Consider the following 24,937-nt stretch of genomic DNA (forward strand, 5'->3'; position numbering starts at 1 on the left):
AAAAATAACTATCAGGCTCCTACCATATGCCAAGCAGTCTTGTAGACATAGAGGATTCAGAGATGAGCGATCTCGTCACCGCTTTTGGTGGCAGTTGAGCATCCATCCAGGAAGTTTCCAGGAATGTGTGCGAAGAGTGGCATCACTACTACCTCTTTCCAGATATTTCCGATTTCCTCTGAAATGAAGAGGAGGTCTCTAGGGTGACTTGACCCTCAGGATTCCGGGGTGAGAGACTGGGCCTCGCGGGGAGCTAGGGCTGCAGCTGCCACCAGCGTGACCGCCATCTAGAACTCAACAGCTGTTCAGGATCCGCTCCCGGAGGGCGGGGCAGCGCCCTCGGCTCCCGGCCGCGCCCTCCTCCGAGGCCCCCAGGGGGCGCTCGCTCCCAGGCCTCAGAGCCGGCCGCGCGAGGGCGGTGGGGCGCGCGGGTTTCGTCAGAAGGTGGAAGCTCTCCGCCGAGCCGGAGTTCCCCGCCGCGGGGTCGCGCCCTGCTTCCTCCCGCCCGCTCCGCCCCCTCCCCAGCGCCCCCACCCCTCTCCCGGAGTGACCGAGGGCCGGGCGGCTCCGCCCCCGCCCGCGGCATGGAGCCCGGGTCCCCGCGCAGCCCGAACTCCCCGCTCGGCGCCTCTTCGTTCCGCGGTTGCTGAGCTGCCCAAGAGCCCGAGCGGAGGGCGGCACGACCCCCCGAGCCCGACCGCGTCCCCGCCCCCGGCCGCACCGCAGCTGCGTTCAGGTCGCCCGCCGAAGCCCAGTCCGCCTTCGGGGCCCGCGCCAGGTAAGTTGGTCGGGACCCTGCACCGCGTCCCGGGCTGCGGCCGGAGACCAACTTTTGAGGTGCGGGGCTTCGCTCCGAGCCCGCGCTGCTGTCTAGGAAGAGCTGCGCGCAGCGTCTTGGTCCCGGGGAACTTCGGTCCCTCCCCGCGCCCCTCTCCTCCGCCTGGCAGGCTCGGCTGGTGGAGGTTGGAAGGGGGTGGATCTGCCAGTCCAGAGGGAATCGGGACCTGGCGGCGCAGAATCTAGCCTCCCGACGGCGGGAAAGCGAGGATGGGGGTGGGGCTTGTGCGGGGTCCCGGGGCTGGAACGCCGCGGGGAGACTCAGCTTCTCAGCCTCCTAACCTCCCCCCTTCCTCCCTACCCCCCTTACGATAGGGTGCGATAATACTTAATTGTATTCCGGGCTCTCTGGCTTAAAACTCATCCTCGGTCCTCAGCTTCCCTGATTCAGCCACGTCCCTCTGCACTCCCTCCTCTATTAAAGTACCACGGGGAGGGAGCGGGGTTGGGACTGAGGGACCTCAGAAGCGCTGGCCGCAGCCCACTAAAGAGGTCGGGACCAAAGCGGTCACAGAAGCCCAAGGACCCTTAGGGTGAAATTGAAGGGGACAGTTAGGAGTTGGTACCTGCGGGGTCAAGTGTGTACTGATCACCGTCGTTTGGGGGAGGAGGCTGACCTCTGAAAAGTGCGGTTAGGAAGATCCGTTCCTCCCTCGCTTTGAAGGATGAGGGTAGGCTTTAAAGGTTTCAGTTCCCCCACCCTTCCTGCAGGTCCCACCGCTCCTCTAGCGGCCTTGGAAGCCTGATTTCCAGCCTCCGAACTTGCCAGGCTCCCGGAAGAATCCAGGGTGCAAAGATTGTACCTAGGGGCTCGAGCTTAAAAAGTGCTGCCCCCGGGGTACCCGAGGTGAAGGGAGGAAGGGTGAATGATAATACGTGGTGTAGGGAGGGATGAGTGTCCTGGAGACTTTAAGAGAGAAATACCCTCCATCCACGCCCCCGTGCAACTGACCCATTGATGCCAGAGGATTTTAGTGCCTTTTGGAGCTGATGCTTCTGCTTCTTACCTCCAGTATTCAAAACTATGCAAAACCAGCTCCTCATCCTCTTGCTGCTTTGCCAGGATTTTTAAAGCACTGCTGTGGCTTACTTGGTTTTTGGTTCCCTAACCAGGAGTTTTGAGCTGTCCAAGGTATTTTAAAGTGTTCTCCCGAAACTGATACTAAGCCCTATTCTTTTGGAAAAGCTACCTTCACTTCAGAGGAGATGTGCTTTTCTCCCCATTCCTTCTCTCTGCTGCCCTCTTAACAATCTCTGTTCTCAAGGACCGGTTTTGTGTTTTACTTTTTTGCTTTATGTTAAAACAACCTCCCCCGCTGCACTTTCCCACTCTCCCCACCCCTGGGTGGGGGGGGGGGGGGAACTTTCCTAGAACACAGGTGTTTCAAATCCATGCCATTGTTTTCTACTTCCTGTACACTGGTTGAAAAGACCCTGATGCTGGGAATTGAAGGTGGGAGAAGGGGCGACAGAGGATGACATGGTTGGATGGCATCACCAACTCAATGGACATGAGTTTGTGTAGGCTCCCGGAGTTGGTATGGACAGGGAAGCCTGGCTTGCTGCAGTCCGTGGGATCACGAAGAGTGGGACACAACTGAGTGACTGAACTACTGACTGGTTAAGCTTCATAACGATCCCCTCAAAAGCCACAGGCGAACAGCTTTGCTTACTTTATTTGATGTTCTTCAAGCTTAGGAAGGTTCCGTTTTTATTACTCAGCAGATAAGACAGAGCTCTGGATGTCTGTGGTTGTGATTAGATAACTTCTGATGTTTTCATTTCCCTTACTAAACTGCTGCTTCTAGGTTAAATTCATTTTATTATCAGTCCATTTTAAAAGAAATACTGACAAAATCACTCTAATAGATAGGTCTGAGCTCAGAGCAGATGAAAGGTACCTACATGTAGGGAGGTGGATAAAAATAGGTTTGGCAAGTACAGCCAGGACACCTGTGTTCATTGTGCATATTAATAAAGGCAAGGATCTCCTCATTTCTCTCTGGAGGGAACTTCTGAGGGTTTCATAGGACCAAACTCAAACCACATGAAAACTAGGTGATTTCCTCTAAGCATCACATAAAAAGAAGTATCCCTCCATAGTGGGAGTGGCTGTTGAATCCTGGGCTGGTTTTAATGGTTCAGTGAGAAGTTGTTTAGTCACTAAATTGTGTCTGACTCTTTTGCAACTCCATGGACTTAGCCTACCAGGCTCCTCTGTCCATGGGATTTCCCAGGCAAGAATACTGGAGTGGGTTACCATTTTCTCCTTCAGGGGATCTTCCCAACCCAGAGATTGAACCCTCATCCCTTAAGTCGCCTCCATTGGTAGGTGGCTTCTTTACTACCAAGCCACCAGGAAAACCATCAATCAGAAGTGCTTTCCTCTAATGGAACCAAAGGTCTGCTAACGTGTTGCCCTGTGAAAAGGTTCACAGACGTCAAACCTATACTATTCCTATGAGTGCTCATCCTGGCATAATTTATTGGGAGCAGTGAGCTTCTCAGCATAAGACAAGCAGTTTCCTACAGTTTCTGAATATCTCTTTAAAAATAGTTGCTCTGAGATTTGTGTGTTTCTTTTTATTGATTTATTTATTTTTAAATTGAAGAATAATTACAGAATTTTGTTGGTTTCCGCCAAACATCAACATGAATCAGCCATATGTCCCCACTCTCTTGAACCTCGCTCCCATCACCCTCTCCATCCCACCCCTCTAGGTTGTCACAGACTTCCTGTTTATCTTCAGGCCTCTGGTAGTAGCATGGCATTTTGCTTGAATCCTTGGTTTGTCTTAAGGAGACCCTGCTTGTGGAGGTTTTGATTAAAAAATGCCTTGTCCGACAGGTTTCTTGATCTGCATGTGGGCATCTGATTTTAAAATATTATACTTTAGTTAGTGGGAAGCAAAGTTGTTATCTGTTTCCAGAGCAGTTTTATGTAGTATTCCAGGAAATAGAGGCTGTATCCTTCTCATTATCCAATGATTGAGTCCACTATCACGACTGAAAACCTTTAGCTTCTACTAGCTAGAAGGAATCACAGAGGGGGAAAAAAAATGGGTCAATGGTGAAATCTTTTTTCTTATCTATATTGGAATCTTTTGAACCTCAGCTGAAGGTATTTATAGAGTTTGCACCATGTATTTCTCTGTCTTCTCTTTGCAAGTTTTCTGAAATATAATACGCTGGACTTTTAACCACCTTTATTCACATAAAGAAAGGATTTTCCCACTTGGAGGTAAATACATTGGCGGTTAGTAGTTAATATTGTGTATAATCAGGGTCCCCTACTATCACAGAGGCCTCAGTCCAGAACAAAAAAATAAGAGAACTCTGGTGTTACCAGCCTCACTGGTTGAGAGAAAGTCTCTAAACCAGTTTGGAAAGTCTCTTCACAAATCTTTGTATTTTTAAATCAGAGATGTGACCAGAGGATCTGTATTTCATGCATTTTGAAAAGAAAAGGGGCTGAATTTATTCTCTATATTTATTTTTTCCATTTTTGTCATGTTAATATTTAATAAAAAGCAACAAGAACAGAAACAGAAGCCTCTTTGGATCTCTGCAGTAACCCAAAGTCATATTTCCTTGGCAACAGTAGCCAGTATATCGGAGTCACAGAATGTCTATCAAGAAAGAAAAGTTTCAATGCACTTAAAATAAAATGTCACATAGTTCAAGACCATCCTATAGTGCATTAAAACTGACCTGCCAGCATATGATAATAGAGTTGCCTTTAACTTTGCTTTTCTTCTGATTGAATGTAGATAGTAAAGACAGATTATAGAACTTTAATTCTTTCTAGCATGTTCTAAAAATTCTAGAATGGTCTTTCTTTTGAGGAAGCATGTTATCAAAATTAAGGGGGCTGGAGTAACATATCCTTTCTTTGAGTGAGAAGTTCTTTTTTTTTTTAAACATATTTATTTATTTGGCTGTGTCAAGTCTTCATTGCAGCATTCAAACTCTTAGCTGTGGCATGTAGGATCTAGTTCCCTGACCAGGGGTTGAACCCAGGCCCCCAGCATTGGGAGCACAGAGTCTTAGCCACTGGACCACCAGGGAAGTCCCTGAGTGAGAAGTTCTTGTGGAGGTTGGTAAGTCCAAAGTCAGGCCCAATCAATGGGTCAGGCAAAATGTTATATTTTCTGTGTTATTTGAAATAGACAATATAGAGTAGAACCTCAGTTAGCATTAAATCCAACCAATCTGCTAAAACTTGTGACTGCAGAGTAAAAACATAGTAATGCCTACATATACTTTTAGTCTTTTCTGTACTAGAAATCACATTTATGTGGGAGCTTTCTGCTACGAACTACTAAATATATATGACATATAGTATATGTTTTCCCTAAGTTAGCAAATGCTGGGAAGTCTTTTCTTTGGTGTTGTCATCTTGGGCAAGCATCTTGAGAACTACTAGCTTTTTAACTGAGGAAACAGAGGGACTGAAGGCAAGTCTTGAAGAAGGTTTATCCGTGTACTATGATTTTGGTGCCCTCGTATGGGTGGGGGAGCCCCTTAAAGCTAGGCTGTGGTGGGCTTATCTCTGAACTGTGAACAACAATTATATCACTTTGACTCCTTGACTGTCAGAACCAGAAGAGAGCTTGGGGATCATCTATTGACTCCAGCTGTTTAATTTGACAGATGTGGGAACTGAGCCTCAGAGAGATGACATGCTCAAGATCAGGGAACTCACTAAGCAACCCTCTTGATTACTAAGCAAGTCTCTCGACTCTGAGAAGAGCCTCACATTCCCTGGAGATAATTACTGTGGTGGTGGCCATGGGTGGGATGATGGTGGGGGAAGGGCTCTCCTACCTTCACTGGCTGTCTTGAGTCTTAATGTTTTGCTCTCTCTTGGAGCCGGTGCAATATTTACCCAATAGATGTGATTCAATTTGAACAAAGTCATTATCTGCAGCCATCCCTGTTAATGTGCATGTTTTGTGAAGAATTGCTCATGCTCAGTCCTAACTTTCTATTTTAAATGTCACAATTGAGTCAATAAAGTAAATAAAGATTTTATGTGTATCCGGTTTAAGAAAATCCACAGGGGAATCCTTTATTCTATCTTACATGAAAGATGCATTCAGAAAGAGCAAACTTTCTAAAATGTTGCTTTTCCATCTCTGGCTCAGAACATCATACTGCTGACTTTCTTCTGACTTAGAAAACTAGGGCTGCTGCTTCAAACATCAGAACAGTGTAGTACTTAAGGTTAATTCTAGAAGCAACCTTCTCAGGTTTAAGGTGTATTGACTAAAAAAGCTTCCTTCTTCAAGAGATGCTAACCTGTGTAGGGCACTTCATCGCACTTGGAGAAGAGGAACAAAATCAGGCTGGCTAGTGCCCAAGGCGGGTGCATCCCCCAGAACTGGAGAGGGAGAAAGGAGGAAGGGCTGAGAGATGACGTTAGAGCGGACCGCCGCTAGAGGGCGCCGGAGCACCAGCGGAGCCCTCCTGGAGCTCCCAGGCCGGACCTCCTGGCTGGGAGGTGGGGTTGGAGATGAGGGTGACAGAACCCCAAGGAGATGCCCATAGGGGAGGGGTTGGTTACGGGCACCTCTGACTCTCTGTCTCAAACCGCCTTGCTTCACAGAGGAGACAGAGATCTGCCTTCAGTATCGGATGGGGCGCTCCAGCCTGGTCGGGTCCTAGCGCCTGGATACCTGACATGCTGTCTGCAGCCTCACAGCCCTTTGTTTCTCTGGAGGCAGGACTCCAGACCCAGAAATGCCTGGCTCGAATCTCGGGCTTGCAGGTTTGCAAGCTGCAGGCCTGCGTGGCTGTTGGCCTCTGGAACATGAAGCTTGTGGTGGTGAATGTGGAGTGTGTAGAAGTGGCCTTTTACTGGGCAGGCTGTGCTCATCCCTGTGACTTTTCTCTTGAGAGTTCTCGCTAAACTTCCTTCTTCCCTTTCCATTTGAGCCTTTTCCTCCTGTCCCTATACCCCTCCCTTCAGCAGAAGGGTCTCAGGCATCCATCTGTTGAACAGTCACTGAACACAGCCTCTATGCTCTAGGCTGAGTTAGGTACTGGAATCAGCCAATATGGGGTTCCCCTGGTTTGGAGTTGTGGCTTGAGGGACAGATGGTGATGATGAGAGAGAGATGAACAAACCGTGTGGGTTGAGAGAGGCTGAGTCGTTTGGTTTGTCTCAGAGACCCTGGGAAATGGTCTCTCAAGTTCTTTACACTCATGTTTTTCATCTCCCTACATTTTAAGGAATCTGGTATATAGAGGGTAGTTCTGAGCGAGGGAAAAGGGGATGAAATCTCTCTCAGCATGTGCTTTGGTTTATATGTATATTTAACTGTGCTAATAGAGGTTCTTAAGTCCAACCAACTTGTACTACTGCCCTCTATGTGTTGTTTTCATCAATATCATTAAGATAAATGCCTATATAATTGACTTATTTTCATTTAAGCCGGAAAATTATTTTTAAAGGAAACAGAAATATAATAGCAAAATCCTTACTTCTAATGGTTGGGTCTGGAACAACCTAAATCAGGGTTCTGTTTTTAAAGTATTACAGATGTGGTCAATACAAATCACAAAAATGAGAAAATAATGAGGGCAGCAGGATGGTTGAAAGAAATACTTTATCATTAAAGTGACAAAACACTGTTTATTAGTAAACACTGGGGAAAACTGTGTATTAGTAGGCAGTGGGGACAGAGGATGCCTGATTTGATGTCTTTGTTATATTTGTGCAGTTATTTCAATGAGTCACTTGCAGACAATATGGGAAAACCAGGTGTGTGCCTGAGGTGGTGGGGTGTTTTTGATTTAATTTTTACTGTATTTGTTTTGGCTGTGCTTGGCCTTCCGTTGCTGCACGGGGCTTTCTCTAGCTGTGGCAGGTGAGGGCCACTCTCTCACCAGGGTGTGCCGTCCTCTCCTGGGGTGGCCCCTCTTCTTGTGGAGCACCGGCTTGGGTGCACAGGCTTCAGTGGCTGCAGGTCTCGGGCTCTGTAGAGTGTGGCTCAGTAGTTGTGGCGCATGCGCTTAACTGTTCTGCAGCACGTGGAATCGAATCCAGTGTATGGGCAGGTGCATTCTTAACTGTTGGCCCTCCAGGGAAGTCCGAGATGGTGTCGATAGGAAACCAGGGATGGCCAGCTGGGCCAGGTGAGTTAAGTTTACTTGCCCAGGTAGATAGTTGCGCTCCGGGAAAACCAGGGTTGTCATTCTTCTGCTGGTGCCCTGCAGGTTCTGTGACTTGATTGACTGTGAATTATGTTGGCAGGAAGGCCTGGCCTGAGAAAAGGGGTGGAAACAGTTGATTTGGGGAGCAGCTAACAACATTCATCACATTTCACAGCCTGACTGAATTTTAAAGAGACAGGAAAACAAACGCTTCTTATGGAATCAGAGAATGTGAGGGCTGAATCATCTCATAAAATTAGAAACACCTCTTCCCATTTTCCAGTTGAGGAAACAGAGGCCCAGCAAGATGAAATTCATTACTCAACCTGCACCCACTTCTCCTCCCAACTATGTGCGTCCCAGGATGCAGAACTCCTCTTGTCTTGCTTACTGCTGAACCCCAAACAGGGCCAGCCATCTGGCCGCTGCTTCAGAAAGTTTGATCACTTGCATTAATAATGCTGTTTCTTTTTCTCTCACTCTTATTCTGGATCACTAGGCTGTAACATAATTGATAAAGATAAATATTTATTGAGTTTTTTTAAGATAAGAGCTTAAGCTTAGAAGGTAAACAGACTTGGTTCAGATCCTGGTTCTGCCACTCAACAGCTGTTTGGTTTTGGGAAGATTACTAAATCTCTCAAGTTGTATTTCCTCATTTGTAAAAATGAGGATAAAACTGTGTAAGGCAGCAGAGGACCTGGACTGGTCTTTCTCCGTCTTCCCTTCCTGCTCTGTTCTTCCCAGAGAAGATTAAAAGGGGATATAATGCTTTTTAAAAAGGAGTTTTAATTTCTTTCAGATAATACACATTTGCAGAAAAGATTATTCCACTATAGAAATATAAATACCTGAAATCACTACAAATACATATTCTGTGGGTTAGATGTTAGTTCCATTTTATTAATAATTGGACTAATGCCAAAGCACTGGAAACGGGGGAGGAAGAAGACTCGCACCCAGGGTGCCCCCCATCCCATTTTCAAGACCAGAGAATTGTTTTCCTTTTTTAAATCTTCATTTCCATAGGATATTGACTATAGTTCCTTGTGCTATACAGTAGGGCCTTGTTTTTTTTTTTTTTTTATCCATTCTATATAATAGTTTGCCTCTGCTAATCCCAAACCCCCAATCCATCTCCCTGACTCCCTCTCCCTTGGCAACCACAAGTCTGTTCTATATGTCTGTGAGTCTGTTTCTGTTTGATAGATTAGTTCATTTGTATCATATTTCAGACTCCACATATAAGTGACATCATATAATATTTACCTTTCTTCGTCTGACTTATTTCACTTGGCCTGGTAATTCCCAGATCCATTCACGTTACTGCAAATGGCGTTATTTCAGTCTTTTTTATGGCTGAGTAACATTTCACTGTGTATGTGTGTACCACGTCTTCTTTATCAGTTCATCTGTTGTTGGACATTTAGGTTACTTCTGCACCCTGCCTATTGCAAACAGTGCTGCAGTAAACATTGGGGTGCATGTATTTTTTCAAATTATGGGTTTTTTTTTTTCCAGATGTATACCCAGGAGTGGAACTGCTGGATCATATGGCAACTCTATTTTTAGTTTTTTAAGGGAGCTCTGTACTGCCCTCCATAGTGGCTGTACCAATTTACATTTCCGCAAACAGTGTAGGAAGGTTCAACCAGGGTGTTTTTTAAAAATCCATGTTTCATATGGTCTTTGGATCTCACCTGTCCTTCTGTGTCTGAGTCGCTCAAGAAGGCTCAAATCGTCCCTTTTCACATCCTCCTGAATGGCTGCTGTCTAGCCCCAGCTGTGTGGCACTGGTACGCACGAGTGTGCCTGCCACCCCAGGGTACCATGGGCTTCCCCAGGTAGTGGCTGTGTTGTGTGCTGCTCGCTGTGACCAGAGTGCTTAGAACCTTCTGGTACGTAGGGTTTTCCTTCTATGTGTGCCTGTTTCCTGATCTTACATCCTGCATCTGAGTCAGGTTCGTCAGTGACTGCAGTGTACATTTAATTTCCTTAAAGTAAACTCCACACCCTCGATTACTTGTTAAAAATGCTCATATTGCATTTTGAGTGTTTGCTTTCTATTATATAATCTAATGTGTGACATTGTACGGATATATTACTGTATGATGTTATAATGTCATACATATAATGTATTGTACTTGGTGAACAATTTATGGAAATTTTTTCAAAAATCATTTTGACTTTGAATCATAGCCCTTACCTAAAGTGTCATCTATTATATTGCATTCTGAGTGGGTAGGTAGAATCATTAGTGTTCCTGAGTTTGAATTCCAGCTCTGCTTAATCTCCTGAAGCTCAGTTTCTACAGATGTAAAATGAGAATAATGTGAGAGAGCCTGTGCCCTGGGGTTGCTGTGAGCCTTGGAAGATATGTGCATCCCAAGATCTGATCGTATTGTGGGCTCATGGAAATTCCTCAGATCGTCACTGCTGTTGGCTCATGGCATCCCTCTAAGGTTAGTGTTTAGGAGCAATTACCCTAAAGGCAGTGGTTTGCTGTGTTGTGAGGGAGTAGTGACAACTAGAAGTGTGTGACGGTACAGTAGAAACTAGCAGTAAAATGCGTGCGCTCGCAGCTTCTAACACAATCATTCCCCGTCCTTCCGTTCCCCTCACCTCTGTTTCCACACACAAGTTTATGCCTAGCCACAGAGATGACTCAAGGACAGGGTTTCTCCAAGGTAAAACCGCCTGCTGATTCCAGATTTACTTCAAATGCAAAGTATGTTTAGCACTGGCCCCCAGATACACAGCCAGAATACACAATGAATCACTCTGCCCTACAAGACTTCACATCAGACATTTATTGTATTTATATATCTCCTGTGTATGTGGGGGCATGCTCAGTCATGTCTGATTCTTTATGACCCCATGGACTGTAGCCCCCCAGTCTCATCTGTCCATGGGATTTTCCAGGCAAGAATACTGGACATGGGTTGCCATTTTCTTCTCCAGGGATATATCTCCTATCTTGGCCCAAAAGATTCTGGGCAGCCAGCAATAGATAGCATATTGGGTACACTGTACTCTCAAATCCACAATTCTACTAGTGCAAGATATTCGTTTTTTAGGGAGACCCCATTCATATTGTTCTCACGCTAGAGAAGGAATCAGGAAATCTCCTGCAGGCCTCTTGTTACAGCACAGATCTATGGGCCCCACCATCAGGGTTTCTGATTTGGTGGGTATAGTGTTGCTGCTGCTGCCAAGTCGCTTCAGTTATGTCAGACTCTGTGCGACCCCGTAGATGGCAGCCCACCAGGCTCTCCCGTCCCTGGGATTCTCCAGGCAAGAACACTGGAGTGAGTTGCCATTTTCTTCTCCAATGCATGAAAGTGAAAAGTGAAAGTGAAATCACTCAGTCATGTCTGACTCTTAGCGATCCCATGGACTGCAGCCTACCAGGCTCCTCCATCCATGGGATTTTCCAGGCAAGAGTCTTGGAGTAGGGCGCCATTGCCTTCTCTGGGGTCTAGTGTTAGAGTCAAATAATTTGTATCTCTGACAATATCCCAGGTGATGCTGATGCTACTGGTTTGGGAACCACACTTTGAGAACCAGTGCCTTAGATATTCACTTTATTTGGACAATCTGTGAATTTTCTCTCCTGTGGGGTGTGACTGAGAATAGCATTGATGATGAGAAAAGGGATCTGACATTTACTGAGCACCTGTGACATTTGCCATATTCCAGGTACCTCAGCAGCACTTTACGCATATTATCCTATTTAAGCCTCACAACTGCCCCACCAATCAATTCATAATTATTTATTGAGACCCTGTCATGGATCATGGCATGTGCAGTACAAGGTGCTGGGGATATGGAATCAACACCACAGACATAATCAGGGAAACATGCTTGAGCAGATAATTATGAGGGTGATTAGTCTGATCCATAGAAAATGGAAGATCAGAAGATCAGAGAGTTAAGTAACTGGGCTAAGGTTACACAGCTAGTGGGAAACAAAGGAGACAAACTTAAAAAACATTTTCCTCAAAAATGTACAATCCCTCCACTAAAGCAGAGGTCCTTAGATTTTTGGTCTCAGGTCATCTTTATACTCTCATAAATTATTAAAAACCTCAAAGTTTTTTTTGCTTATTTATGTTAAATCTATCAACATTTACAGTATTAGAATATAAAACAATGTGGCTCATACTTGGAGAACTGCTACACTAAACCAGGCTGCAAACAGTACCATTTTCTTATGCTCTAAACCCTGACTTGTTTTAATGACTTCTGTAAGCCATCAAAGATAAGAAACTTCTCCTAAACTATTTTTTTTTAAAGCACAGGGCCTCAGTCTTTACTTCTAGTGCTGATGGCTTCCTAAAGACAGGGCTGACCTGCTTTGGAATCACAAATATGTGTTTGTGAGACTTCCCTGGTGCTCTAGGGGCTAAGACTCTGCATTCCTAATGCAGGAGGTCGAGGTTCTATCCCTGCAGGGAACTAGATCTCACATGGCCCCAACTAAAGGTTCTGAGTGCCAAAACTAAACCTGGCACAGCCAAATAAATATTAAATTAAATAAATAAATGTATGTGTGTTAAGGAAAAGCAACAGTTAAATGACCAATTGCAGAACAAAACAAGGTGTGGTGGCTTTATTGTTCACTGAAGGGTTCCTATCCCAGCCGGTGGTATTTAAAAAGTTACAGTTCACACAGGTTACTGACCTGCATTGCCTTCAGTGTTCCTTGGGGCAAATGCCATGGCCAGAGAAGCACTGTGGGATCACTCTTGCTGTCTCGTTACAGTGAGAGAAATAGATGGAGGACTGGACTCAAGTCTGGCAGTTTGTATGTAATGTTGGCAGCTGAATCATGTTTAATTGTGGGTTAATGACTAAAATACTGCCTTTCCCATCATTTGTATTCATTGCCTAATGAGCATGAGATGGCCTAGTAGATGCTTACCGTCTGTGTGTAACGGTCTGTGGTTGTTCAGATACGAATGCTCTGCCTGACTCTGAATGTTTTATGGCCTTGTTAAGTTTTACTGAGTAAAATCACCAAATCAGAGCTGCCATAACTCAGTGTAATTCTTGGTGGATGATCAATGAGATCAGGTCTCCTGTTATTTTTATAGAAACCAATGAACTGGTGGCGGGGGAGGGGGGCTTCTCCAGCAAGATCTGTGCAGTTATTTAAATGTAGCAGACCCTAGGATAAGAAGAAGGAAAGAGAAACCTCCAGTCATCTGACCGTGTGATCTTCTGGACACCAAACATGTGGATCACTGGTTCATGGGGAAACTTTTAAAATGTTTATCCAGGTATTTTGTGTCACACGTGCATGTTCCATAGACGAATCAAAGTAAATGAAAAAAATGAGTGACGCTGGATGATCATTCATCATCTTCCTTAAAGGCTGAATTTTGACACCAAGCATCTCTGTTGGTTGACCTGAGGTAACATGGAGTCCTTCACATGGCATTTCTGCAGAGCGCATGTTTTGCCTGGTGACTGTAACATTTTAGAGGAAATATTTTCCTGGAAAGAGGTAATTGTAGGAAGATCCAAGGCATGAGGCAAGTTGAATCTCCTTTTCACCGTCACATCAAACGGGGGATTATGTTACATCCCCTGAGAGGCCATCTCCTGCGAATCCTTTTAGCTACGTTTCTTTTGCTGTTTGTAAATCGTGAGCTTTTTGCCCAGAATTCTGTTTTTGAGTCCATGGGCTCATGTGAGCAGGTCTCAGTGATGAACCCTGTTGGTTTTGTAGATTGTTAGGTCCATTTTCTAGAACCTCTATTTTCTAAAGCAAGCATAAGGAATTGCCTGTCTGTCCAATGATTAGGATTTCCAAGGGCATGAGTTTAATCCCTGGTTGGGGAACTAAGATCCTGCAAGCCATATGGCCAAAAAAATAAAAAGATAAAAATAAAGCAGGCACAGCCATGAAAGGTAGCTGGGCCTCTGCTCCTCACCAGCCCTCCCTGTCCAGGGATGGGGCTCAGGGAAAACCAGACCTGCTCACTGACCCTCCATGTCTGTTGTGTGTCTACTTTGCCAACAGTCAGCCTCAGTTTCTACCCAGTGAACACTTGCAGGAAGGGATGGAGTTATTATCTATGAGGATGGAATAATGGAAATCCACCTGACATCATGGGAACATTGTCTTCCCTAAGTTGGGGAGAAGACGCAACATTTATTTAGCGAGATACAGTGTGGTTACTTGGGTTTCCTAGGTGACACTAGTGGTAAAGAACTTGCCTACCAATGCAGGAGACTTAAGAGACTTGGGTTTGATCCCTGGGTCAAGAAGATACCCTGGAGTAGGAAATGGCACCCCACTCCAGTATTCTTGTTGGGAGAATACCATGGACAGAGGCGCCCTGGTGGGCTACAGTCCATAGGGTTGTAAAGAGTCAGACACGACTGAAGTGAGTGAGCACATAGCATGCAATATGGTTATTTAGGTGGAAACTTAAAATATTAGAGGAGATGAACATTTATGCTTTGTACCCTAGTCTCTAAAGTGACAGCTACAGCCGCTTGAATCCTCATCAGTCATGTTCATTCAGCATGAGCCAGAGTTATTAGGTAATGTCAAAAAGCATGACCATCTGCTGCTACTGTGTATCGAGTGTCTTATATGGAGAGAAACAAGGAGGGTTAAGAGTTGAGAGCATCCAAATTATGCTTAATGGCTGTTTCGAGTTGCTTTGTGGATCGTTGTTTGTGTTCTGCAGCTCGTGGTGTGACCTTGGGTATGTGCCAGATGTCCCAAATCACAGTCCAAAGGGTGGTGAGTGGTAGGTGGATGATGTGGTAGGGGATGGAGGGAAGGAGAGGTGATGGCATTAGTCTTCCACTCAGGGAGAAACATGAGCTGTGCTATGGGGGAGAAAGGCTCATGCTCCATCTTGTGATCTGGCAGCAGACTACTGATTCAAAGCTTATGCTGTTCCTTCCTTTAGGACTTGGAGTTCCTATGGTCCCCTTTCCCGAGGAGATAGCCAGAGTTTCCATCTGCTTAGCTCCACAGAGTTGACTGTGGGGTCATCATTTATTCATTCATTCATTCGGGAGGGTGACAGGCTGCCTCTGCGGATACATAAGCAGAGCCTCAGCCTTTGCATCTGCATCCAGGCTGCACCTTGGTTTTCCTTTCAGGAATTGCAGCCCTCAGAGCACTGGGGTTCAGCTGAGTGGCCCTGCCTCCTCGCATCCCACACTTACTCACTGTGGCAGGTCTGAAGGCTAAGGTCAAGCAGGATGTGAGCAGCCCAGGGCTGAGGAAGGCGAGGCCTGCTCACTTGCTCTTGGCTTTCATGTGCAGGACCCTTTGGGAAGAGAAGGGTAGAAAGCCTGGAGCGCTATACAGTTTGTGCTGTGTCGGACTCTCACACCTTTAAGCTCCGTGGCTAGGAGGCATGTTGCAGCGACAGATTGCCTACTCTTGCTGGAAAAGCAGAATTTGTTCATTCTAGATTTTTAATTTTTGAGAGCTCGTAGTTCTTAGAACTTCTGAATTTTTTTAAATCTTAGGACTGGAGGTAGAGGGATTGATCTGCTGAAGTGTGGCTAAAGTTGCAGTTCAGGAAATTGCATGATTAGGTCAAGTGAGAAAATTAAAGCACATTCTCTGGGGTCATTAGTTTTATATTGGTTGCTTCTGTTGTTCTGTTTTTAAAAGTAAGTATCTGATCACAGACTTTCCTTCTTCCTTTAAATGTGTATCTTCATGTTTCCCATGAATGTATATTTACCTTTATTTACCAAATTTATTTTTCAGATAAATTGTATTATATACTGATGCAATACCATGCCCATTACTTTGAATCAGTTATTTAAGTCCTTCATCTGAAATAACAGCTATCTGAATATTTCTGTTACTTACTACTTAGGGCTTAGAAGATTTCATGTGCAGTTGAGGCTACAGTAGAAGAGATGGCATGCTTTCTAAAGCTTGGAAATCAAGGTGCTAATAGTCAGCTTCACAAAATTGTACGCAATTTAAAACTGTAACACACTTTCTTGCTTGCTTTATTTTTAGACGTTGATCCTGGCACTCAGAATCTCAGAGCTTTTCCTGTTTTGTTATTTTACAACTCCTAAGGAATGTACAAAAGGAAAGGTAATAAAGGACAATCTTTTCAAGATAAAAACATGATTCATAAAGGTGACAGCCATGCCATATGTGAGGAGTGATTAATAGCTGTAGTGTCTGCAAATGGCTTTTTAAAAATAAAATGATAAAGCAGATTTTCCTATTATTTTGTGTTTCAGTGCTTGCTCAAGTACGTACGTTGCCCTGATTCTTCTTCATACCCCAGCAGTGCTGTGTTAGAGCTTACTTAACTATTTCACATAGCTCCATGGTTATTCTTCTAGTATATTTTAAGTTTCAAGACAATGATGTGGTATGTTAAAACCGTAGCCGCCACTTTTTATTTCTGGAGAGTGCAATTGGATGGACAGAAGGCAAAGTATTTTCAAGGTTTGCTCATTTGGAATTTCATCCAGAGCAGTGATGAGCCGGTAGTCGTGCGCTTAATGAAGCATATGTGCACGTTTCCATGGCCTTCCCTTGCCATCCTCAGCAGATCTGCTGCAGGCCTCATGGGGACAGACAAACAGGCCCAAAGACCACTGCCTCTGAGTGAGGGATGGAAGGGGAAGAAAGCTCTTATTTTAAAATCCAGTTGTCTTGCATTTCTCTAATAATGAGTGAGGTTGAGCATCTTTGCATGTGTTTGTTAGCCATCAGTATGTCTTCAACCACTATAGAAGACAGTGTGGAGACTCCTTAAAAAACTAGGATTAAATTAAATTGTCATCTTAGCAAAATTGGTTAGTTCTAGGAAATGTGTCTCCATTAAATTCTGTTGTTTTTGGCAAATAACTGAAACCTTTCCCGTTCACTGATAAGCTCCTTGTTTATGTCGGTAGTTTTCCCCTTGTTTGGGTCACAGTTCCCTTGGAGAATCTACTGAAAGCTATAGATTCTCTCACCTAAAAATTGAACACACTTATTTGTACACAAAAGTCTGCCTCCAGTTTCGGGAGTTTACAGACCTCCCTGAGGGTGAGACCTTTTTCTTTTCCCATCAAGAACCCCTTCGTTGTTTCTTCAGCGGATGTGTTCTTCATGGTAAATGTCTTTGGAAAAAAACCCTACATTAAACTTGTGACATGGTAGCATTTCTTTTAGAGGAAAAGGGAACAGTGGACCTGGGGACATTTTATTACCAGAAATAGCTGTGCATTGTGTTGTCTGGGGCACAGTCTGCACTGAGCATCTGGCTCCTCAGCTCCTGGGGATGCTTGGAGGAAGCAGGTGCAGGAGGGGTGAGGGCAGTGCCTTGGGGGTTGGCAGTGAGGGAGGCATGGCTGCGTGCCAGTCGTTGTCCTCAGGGCACTCCCTGCCCCCGCTCTGTGAAGTCCAGGAGCCCTGATTCCCTGACGGGCTGCCCAGGAAGCTGGTGAGTTGAATGCATCATGTGATGCCTTGCCACAAATAAGAGGAGAAGGCCTCCTGCCGCATTCCTGGTGGAGGTCCAGCAGTGCCCAGGCTTTTGCCTAGGTATCCTCCAGAGCTCCAAGCCCTGGGGCATGAGACACAGCATTTCTGGGACCTGCTTCCCTAGACCAGGGGTGCTGTGCTCACAGGAGAGAGTGGTTGCTTACCAGTGAAGCAAATTGGCCTTGGAAGTGGTTCCCACACATCTTTATGCAGGTGCATCAGGCAGCCTGGAACTAGGTGCCTTGTAAGGCCCCAAGAGATATTTTGGAAATAGAGAGGGAAGAAGAATGAACATGGAGGACCTGGAAGCTCAAGGGTAAGATGTGTCCTCCATCCCTTTATCTTCCCCGTTTTCACACTCCCTCTTCCTCCTGCTCCTTCCTCCATCGTTCTGTCCATCTTTCTTCCCTTCCGTTCTTTCATTCTTCTCTCCTCCTTCCCTGTCTTTCTCCTTCTTTCTCTATTTTTCTTTCCCCTCCTCACTTTCTTCCCAGTACTCTTTCTTTCAGTCTTTTCTTCCTTTCCGTCCCTGCTTTCAAAAGATGTGTTCAGGCGTCTGCCTGTTCAGCTGTTGGTTCTCAGCTGGAGTGGAATTTTGGTGCCCTTTCTGGGTTCAGCTCTTCCTACCAGGGAGCATTTCTGTACTGTGTTGCCTTCCCCTGCTCCTTCCTTCATCAATATATTGAACAGCTGCCTTTAGAGAAAAAAAGCTAAAATGATTATGGACTTCACTTTCAGGAAGGAAGATTAAAATCAGATTTAGGAATTGAGGTACAAGTATGTGAAAAGCTAAATAATAGTGGAATGATGACATGATGTCTTCAAACAAGAAGGTGACATGCCAGAAGACAGAAGGAGCATTATTTTTAGATGAGTGAAACGAGACATGTTTGAGTTAGGAGAATTGAGCAGTTTCGGGGGAATAGGTGGGTTTGGGAAAGTTTTAGAGAGATGGAGTATAAACTGGGGTTCCAAATAGGGTTTTCATATTTGGAAAAGAAACAGAATTTCAGTCCAGGAAAGGGGAATGACGTGGGTAAAATCTCGGTGGTGTTGGTCTTTTCCTTTGGTCTCCTACATTTTCAAGGGAAAGTTCCAGTCCAGGGAACCTTTCTCTCCTGGTCATGGCTGTCTTGTCTCCAGTTCTGTATCTTTTCCCACATTTTAAATTCAGCTGTTGATGTGCTCAGGGGAAGCACCTGGTGTGTCTCAGCCCCTGCCCTGATCAGCAGACTGGTCACTTTCTGCTACATGTAAGGACCTACTTGGAGGGGATATTTAAACTGAAGAGAGGGCGTTGAACCATCTTTCACAGCGTAGTGGTTGAATTCCAACAGTAATTTTTTTATCAGTCCTTGGGAACCAGAGCACTGCTTTTAGGACTCATGATTTAACATGCTGGAGGTCTCAGAGCACCTGAAGTCAAGGTTTTGGATTAGCAGCATTCTTTATGTGACTTGTCCAGTGTGATTGAGTCCAGTCCAGGAAACACTCCCATTTTTCTTGCACATTTTATGTACATTTAGCCATGGTTCTTGTAAGTTTTCATAGTAGATAGGTATTATAAGTTGAAGCCAATCCATATTATTTTGTTCCAGCATCTTAAGTCCTTGAAGAAATAGTTGATTTTTAAGATGTCTGATGAGCTTTGTACCTACCCTCGTGTCTGGGTCTTTCCTGGCAGTGACTTGAGTCAAATCTGACTAAATACTGTGGTGACACCTGGGCTGTGGAAGTTGAAGATTCCAAGTTTAATCCCTCTGAGTCTCAAATTTCTCTTTGATTGTTCCACTGGATCCTTTCCAAAGCTTAGCCTCTTTGGCAACATTGCCAGGGAGATACAGGGTTGCTGGGATCCTCCTAGGCATGTGGGCTTTTGGTATTTGCCCCTAAGTAAAAGAAATAATTCCTTTACCGAATTCTTGCTAGTTGTCCAGAATTGAAATTTTCTCATTGGTCCATTACATTTGATTATTGAAAAGTTCACAGTCAGGCATTGTATATGTCACGTGTTGTGTGTGTGTGTGCATGAAGAAAGAATTCTTTTTCAAGAACAATGTGGTGATTCTCAGGATCTAGTTGGTCTTCTCTTCTTTCATAATCTGGTTTAAAAGATTACTTTGGAGCAGAAGGGAAGGGAGATGATGACCCTGGTGGTAAATGTAAGCCTAACTGAAAGCTGTCCTAGAATGCTATTGTCAGAGGATAATTTTGAAAGTTTTAATTCAGCTCCCCATGTTATGCAAAAAGGAAAACCTAGGTCCAGAAATATGAAGTGATTTCTGCAACAGATTTAAAGACAAACCAGGATCTGAGTACAGGTTCTCTGACTCTTAGAAATAATTACATGTACAGAATCTGTGCAGCCTGTTATCAAAATATGTAGGACAAAGAAAGCAATGATAAATAGTTTTCAGCAGAATAAAGGAAACAGTTTTTTGCCACATTTAATTAGAACTGATTTAACAAAATGTTTCAGAAAAAATTTTGGAGGATAAGTATTTCTCAAGAATACAGAGATCTTTTGCTAGGATATTTAGGGTCTGTTTGAAAAATATGATCGGTTAAAAAAAGCAATCAGACTTATTGCCCATGACATTCACACAACACCATATAATGACTTTGGAGGTGTAGAGTTCTAAGCTAATCAAAAGCTATTCAGTTGCTTGAAAACTATTAAATAACTGTTTTTGTGAAAGGAGCCAAGTACATAGTATATTAAAAGATACTAGAAGTGCAGTCTTCTCATATACCATGGGATGCAGTCAAAACTGTAATTAGACTGTATTTCCTGCTCCTGAAGCCAGTGTTAGACAAAAGAAGAGATTAAAATAGTTTATGAATCAAAAATATTTTAAGTAAAAAAGAAAAAGGAAGGAAAAATCAAAATCATTTAGGTATTGAGGAAGGAAAAACCAAATGGTCTAATGAACAAAGCTATCATTTGTAGCCCAGCTTGATGGTGCCTCCTCCCACCTCTCCTTCTCAGCTGCCCCTCATTCTCACCCCAGTCTCTGAGAAATGCCTGGCCCCTGTACTCTCCTAGGATCTTGGGAAGGTGTGGAGAGGAGGCAGGGACTGCCCTGGCCATTTTCTCTACTCTGTTGCCTTGGGGAAGGCTCTTGGAGGGTCAGAGAGAGTGCTGTTCCCAGCTGTAGGCACATACCCAGGGCCCGGGATGTGGTTGAAGAAAGGTCTTCTTCATGGGCTGCAGACAGGCCTTCTTTCAGCTCCTCCAGTAGCAGCCACCCTCTTAGAGCTGAGTTTGGGTGCAGAGCCCTCAAGATAGTCCTGGGCTCCCCACCCAGGAGAGTGTGCAAAAGTGAGCTCATGGCAGTCATGCACAGTTTGGTTTAGCTTCAATCCAGATCTCTTCCTTTGTTCTCCTTCTCTCAGAGTCACTACTGTCATCTACCCAAACATGTGCTGATCACCTGTGTTGTTGCATTGTTAGAAAGCTATGGTATAAATAGAGCAGAAGAGCACTGGCTCTGGAGCTGGAATACCTGGACTCCACACTTAGTAGCACATGATCTGGGGCAAGTTATGCAATTTCTTTGGGCCTCAGTTCCATTATCTGTGAACATGGAATAATAATGATGTGTGAGTGCTTAGTCACTCAGTTGTATCTGATTCTTTGTGACCCTATAGACTTAGCCCGCTGGGCTCCTCTGTCCATGGGATTCGCCAGGCAAGAATACTGGAATGAGTTGCCATTTCCTATGCCAGAAGATCTTCCCGACTCAGGGATCAAACCTGGGTCTCCTGCGTTGGCAGGCAGGTTCTTTACCACTGAGTCACCAGGAAAGCCCTGGAATAATAATGATAATAAGTCCCAAGACATGGGTTGTGATGTTCTTAAAATGAGAAGGGAAAAGCACTGTGATAGTGCCTGGCATGGAATAGAGGCTCCTTAGATGTTAGTGATGATTATTACTCTAACCTGTATGGATGCTGGGAAAGGGTATAAATACCATCCCTCCCCTGGACGGATTATGCAATAATCTGGGAAACTGAACCTTTTTCAGTCATGAAGAAGGAAGTTGGTCTTGTAAAGCTGGTCTAGTGGTGCTCAATTGTCTTAGTTTTCACTTGTCTGTAAAGCTTTTGATTTCTCTGTCAAATTTTAATGAGAGCCTTGATGGGTAGAGTGATCTTGGTTATAGGTTTCCCCCTTTCATCACTTTAAATATATTTTGCGACTCCCTTCTGACCTACAGTTTCTGCTGAAAAATCAACAGATAATCTTATGGGGTTTCCCTTGTATGTTATTTGTTGCTTTTCCCTTGTTGCTTTTAATATTTTTTCTTTGTATTTAATTTTTGTTAGTTTGATTACTGTGTGTCTTGGTGTGTTCCTCCTTACGTCTATCCTGCCTGGGGCTCCCTGTGCTTCCCTGACTTGGGTGACAGTTTCCTTTTCCATGGGTTGCGAAGTTTTTGACTATAATCTCTTCATATATTTTCTCAGACCCTTTCTCTTTTTCTTCTTCTTCTGAGACCTCTAAAATTCAAATGTTGATGTGTTGGAAGTTGGTCTTATGACCTTGTGTGTCTAGCAAAGGATCACTTTTATGTCTGAGGATGGATTGCTGGCCGTGCCTGGGCGATCTAGCATGGATGGAGCAGAGGGTCCTTATTTTCCAAAAAGAGCTAAGCCCTCTAGTCATATTACTTTTTCCAGATCTTAGGCTTCTGAGAAATCGTGTCTGGGTTTCATGCACTCTTTAGGGAAAAAAAAGCACGTGGTTACATAGGAATAACTACATGGAACTGGCCAAAGAAATAGAATACACATGAATGCTTAATTATGCTACTGTTTTCAAGGCCATCTTTTTGATTGTGCCCCTTTGGTATCTGGGGAAAATGCAGAGGGAAGGCCAGTCTGTTTTGTGGAATCTTGTATGAATTTATTAGTCTCATAATGCCTAGAAGATGCATCTCTTAGAGTGAAGCCTCCATGCTCTAGTAAGTCCCTCCTCTTATTGTGTGATGTCAGTCTTTTCAGGGAAGGGTTTCACACCATTGCCATTTTGGATACTAACTTCTGTTTGGCTGGTAGTGTCAGCTCTTGGTAGCTTTCACGGCTTCTGTCAGTGAACTGGGGCTCAGGTTCTGCCCACTTTATGCCCAGCACCGCCTCAAACAGAGGTCAGCAAACTAACCAAGGAGCTCAATCTAGTCTGCCACAAGTCTTTATAAAGCTTTATTGAGATGCAGCCACAGCCATGAGTTGACATATTACCTATGACTGCTTTTGTGCAATAAATGCAGCGTTAAATAGTACTTGTGAGAAGCCATATGGTCCACAAAACCTAGTAAAAGTCCTGTCCAGCCTGCTGATCCTCGACCTAAAGATTAACTGTAGAGAGAGGGGGAGTCCTCCAAGGCCACATGGGGAGGCAGAGATCACAGCTGCTCAACTGTAGGGATATTCAGGACAAGAAAGTATAAGATGAGAGTAAGAAAGTTGCCTGTAGAATCAAGGAGATGAAGTAGAAGCTGAACTGTTTGGATACAGGCTTCTGCTGTGGTATGTAACCACTTGCCATATTCCATTGGAAGTTGCCCCTGATCATATGTTTTTCTCATCACAGGAGTTACATGAAATCCTCCAGTGAAGGGAAATGTACTGGGTCTGTGACATAATTCCCTGTCTCGCTGCAGCTCTGCTGTGATGGCTCGTTACACTCTCCAAACAAAACTTCCCTTTGAGATTTGACCTTACATTTCTGTGTTGACTCAGAACTGGGTAATGAGATTCCTGTATTTCCAGCTACCAGAGCCCCCTCACTCCTTTGAAAGTGCTGTGTGTATAAGTATCCCTGAGGAAGCCACACCACTCCAAGCGTCTGCCTTTCCCATTTCTATCATTGAAAGGGCCACAAAGAAGACAGAGTATGAAATCCAGTCTTGTTGACCCACGAATCTTGCTTTGCAAGGAGAGCTGTGGCTTAGGAGCCACTCATTTTCTGTATATTACTGACTCTATCTCTACTAAGAGCTTGTCAGTCTGATCTCAGCTCTGTGACAACCCCGTCCCAGAGCTTCTTCACAGGACTATCTGCTGGCCTGGGATCTCTGCTGCTTGCTGGCTGTTTACTGTGGCCCAGGACTGCCTTCATCCAGTTGGGTACCATTTCCAACTTATACAAGGCATCCTGTGGACTTGCAGCAGTCCTGGGTCCTGTTCCTTCACCTCTCGGAGCTTTGGTGTTGCCTGCTTGGGGAAACTGAGCTATATGGCTTCCAAGGCATCTCTTAACTCTTTGATTCGTAGTCCTTTTGAGAAGTCCATGTGGCTGACGAAGTTCCCTTCATGCTCTGTGGTGCTTCCCTGCCTGGAGTGCCTTTGAAACCAGCAGGGAAAGCTGTGTGCCAGGAAATACAAGGGATTGAGAAGAGAGGGCTCTTGGGTTGCTCTGGAGACTGGACATGACAGTGTCAAGGCAAATACTGGCTTTGAGTGTCAGACCAAAGGCAGATATGGCTAAGCCTGGACTGATGATCTCAACGTCAGAGCAGGAGAAAAGCTGGAGCCCATCTGGCTCCATGTGCAGGGAGAACAGCAGCATGTGCCCCAGTGTCTTCTCTCCCTGAGCAGACCATGGCTCAAGTCTGACAGTAGAGATCTGGACACCAGAGTGACCAGATGCCTGGGGTGAGCAAAGGGACAGTCATAGGAAGGAGAACAAGGCACCCTGTGGGTGTGAATACACAGAGGTGAGGCTCACTGAGGCCACAGACCCTCTAGGGAAGAGGCACCTCTGAGCTTCCTTGAGATCTTATCAAACCCACACTCCAGTTCCCTTAGGTTACTAGTGTTTGGTGTATTTTTCTTAAAAACCTTGTTTTCTTCTGTGTTGTCCCTACTTTGTTAGATGTTGATAATGATGGGTGTGGACCTGCTGCTAAATGATTTCCTATTATCTCATGTAATTTAAACCTCACATGGCTAGCTGTGGCCAGTTCTCTCTACATTTGACAGAAGGGACAACCATGGCTCACTGGAGTTAGATCATCTACCCAAAGCCATACAGCTAGAAAGTTCTGCAGCTGAAATTCTAACCTAGACCTTCTACCTGGATGATATTGCTTTTAAATGCTATATCCTGTTGCCTGTCCACATTGGCTTGAATGTGGCTAGTGGAATTGCTAGTGCAATGAGGTTGCAGGAGCAGGGGGAGCTTTCTTACCTGTGCAGAGTTAACAGAACTCAGGGTTCCTTAACAGCGCTACTGACGCTGGGGCAGAGAATTCTTTGGGTGGGGGGACTTTCCTGTGCATTGTAGGAAGTTTAACAGCATCCCTACTCTCTACCCACTAGGTGCCAGTAGCATCTTCATCTCCACCCACTTGTGACAACCCAGAATGTCTCCAGATTTCGTTAACTATTCCCTGGGAGACAAAATTGATCTTTCTCAAGTGAGAATCACTGACATGTTAATTTGTCAATAAAGAA

The 24,937-nt window shown here is 44.8% G+C and overlaps 1 protein-coding gene across 1 annotated transcript in view; it reads left to right on the plus strand.

The window, feature by feature from the left end:
- The window catches only part of CPNE4 (copine 4), a 649,396-nt gene continuing 624,868 nt past the window's right edge, over window positions 410-24,937 (plus strand). The window contains exon 1 of the mRNA XM_018051359.1: window positions 410-778. The gene's annotated coding sequence lies outside the window, so the exon portion shown is untranslated. The remainder of the gene's footprint in view (window positions 779-24,937) is intronic.

The sequence above is a fragment of the Capra hircus genome, chromosome 1 (assembly GCF_001704415.2).
Source record: "Capra hircus breed San Clemente chromosome 1, ASM170441v1, whole genome shotgun sequence".
NCBI classification, from domain to species: Eukaryota; Metazoa; Chordata; class Mammalia; order Artiodactyla; family Bovidae; genus Capra; species Capra hircus.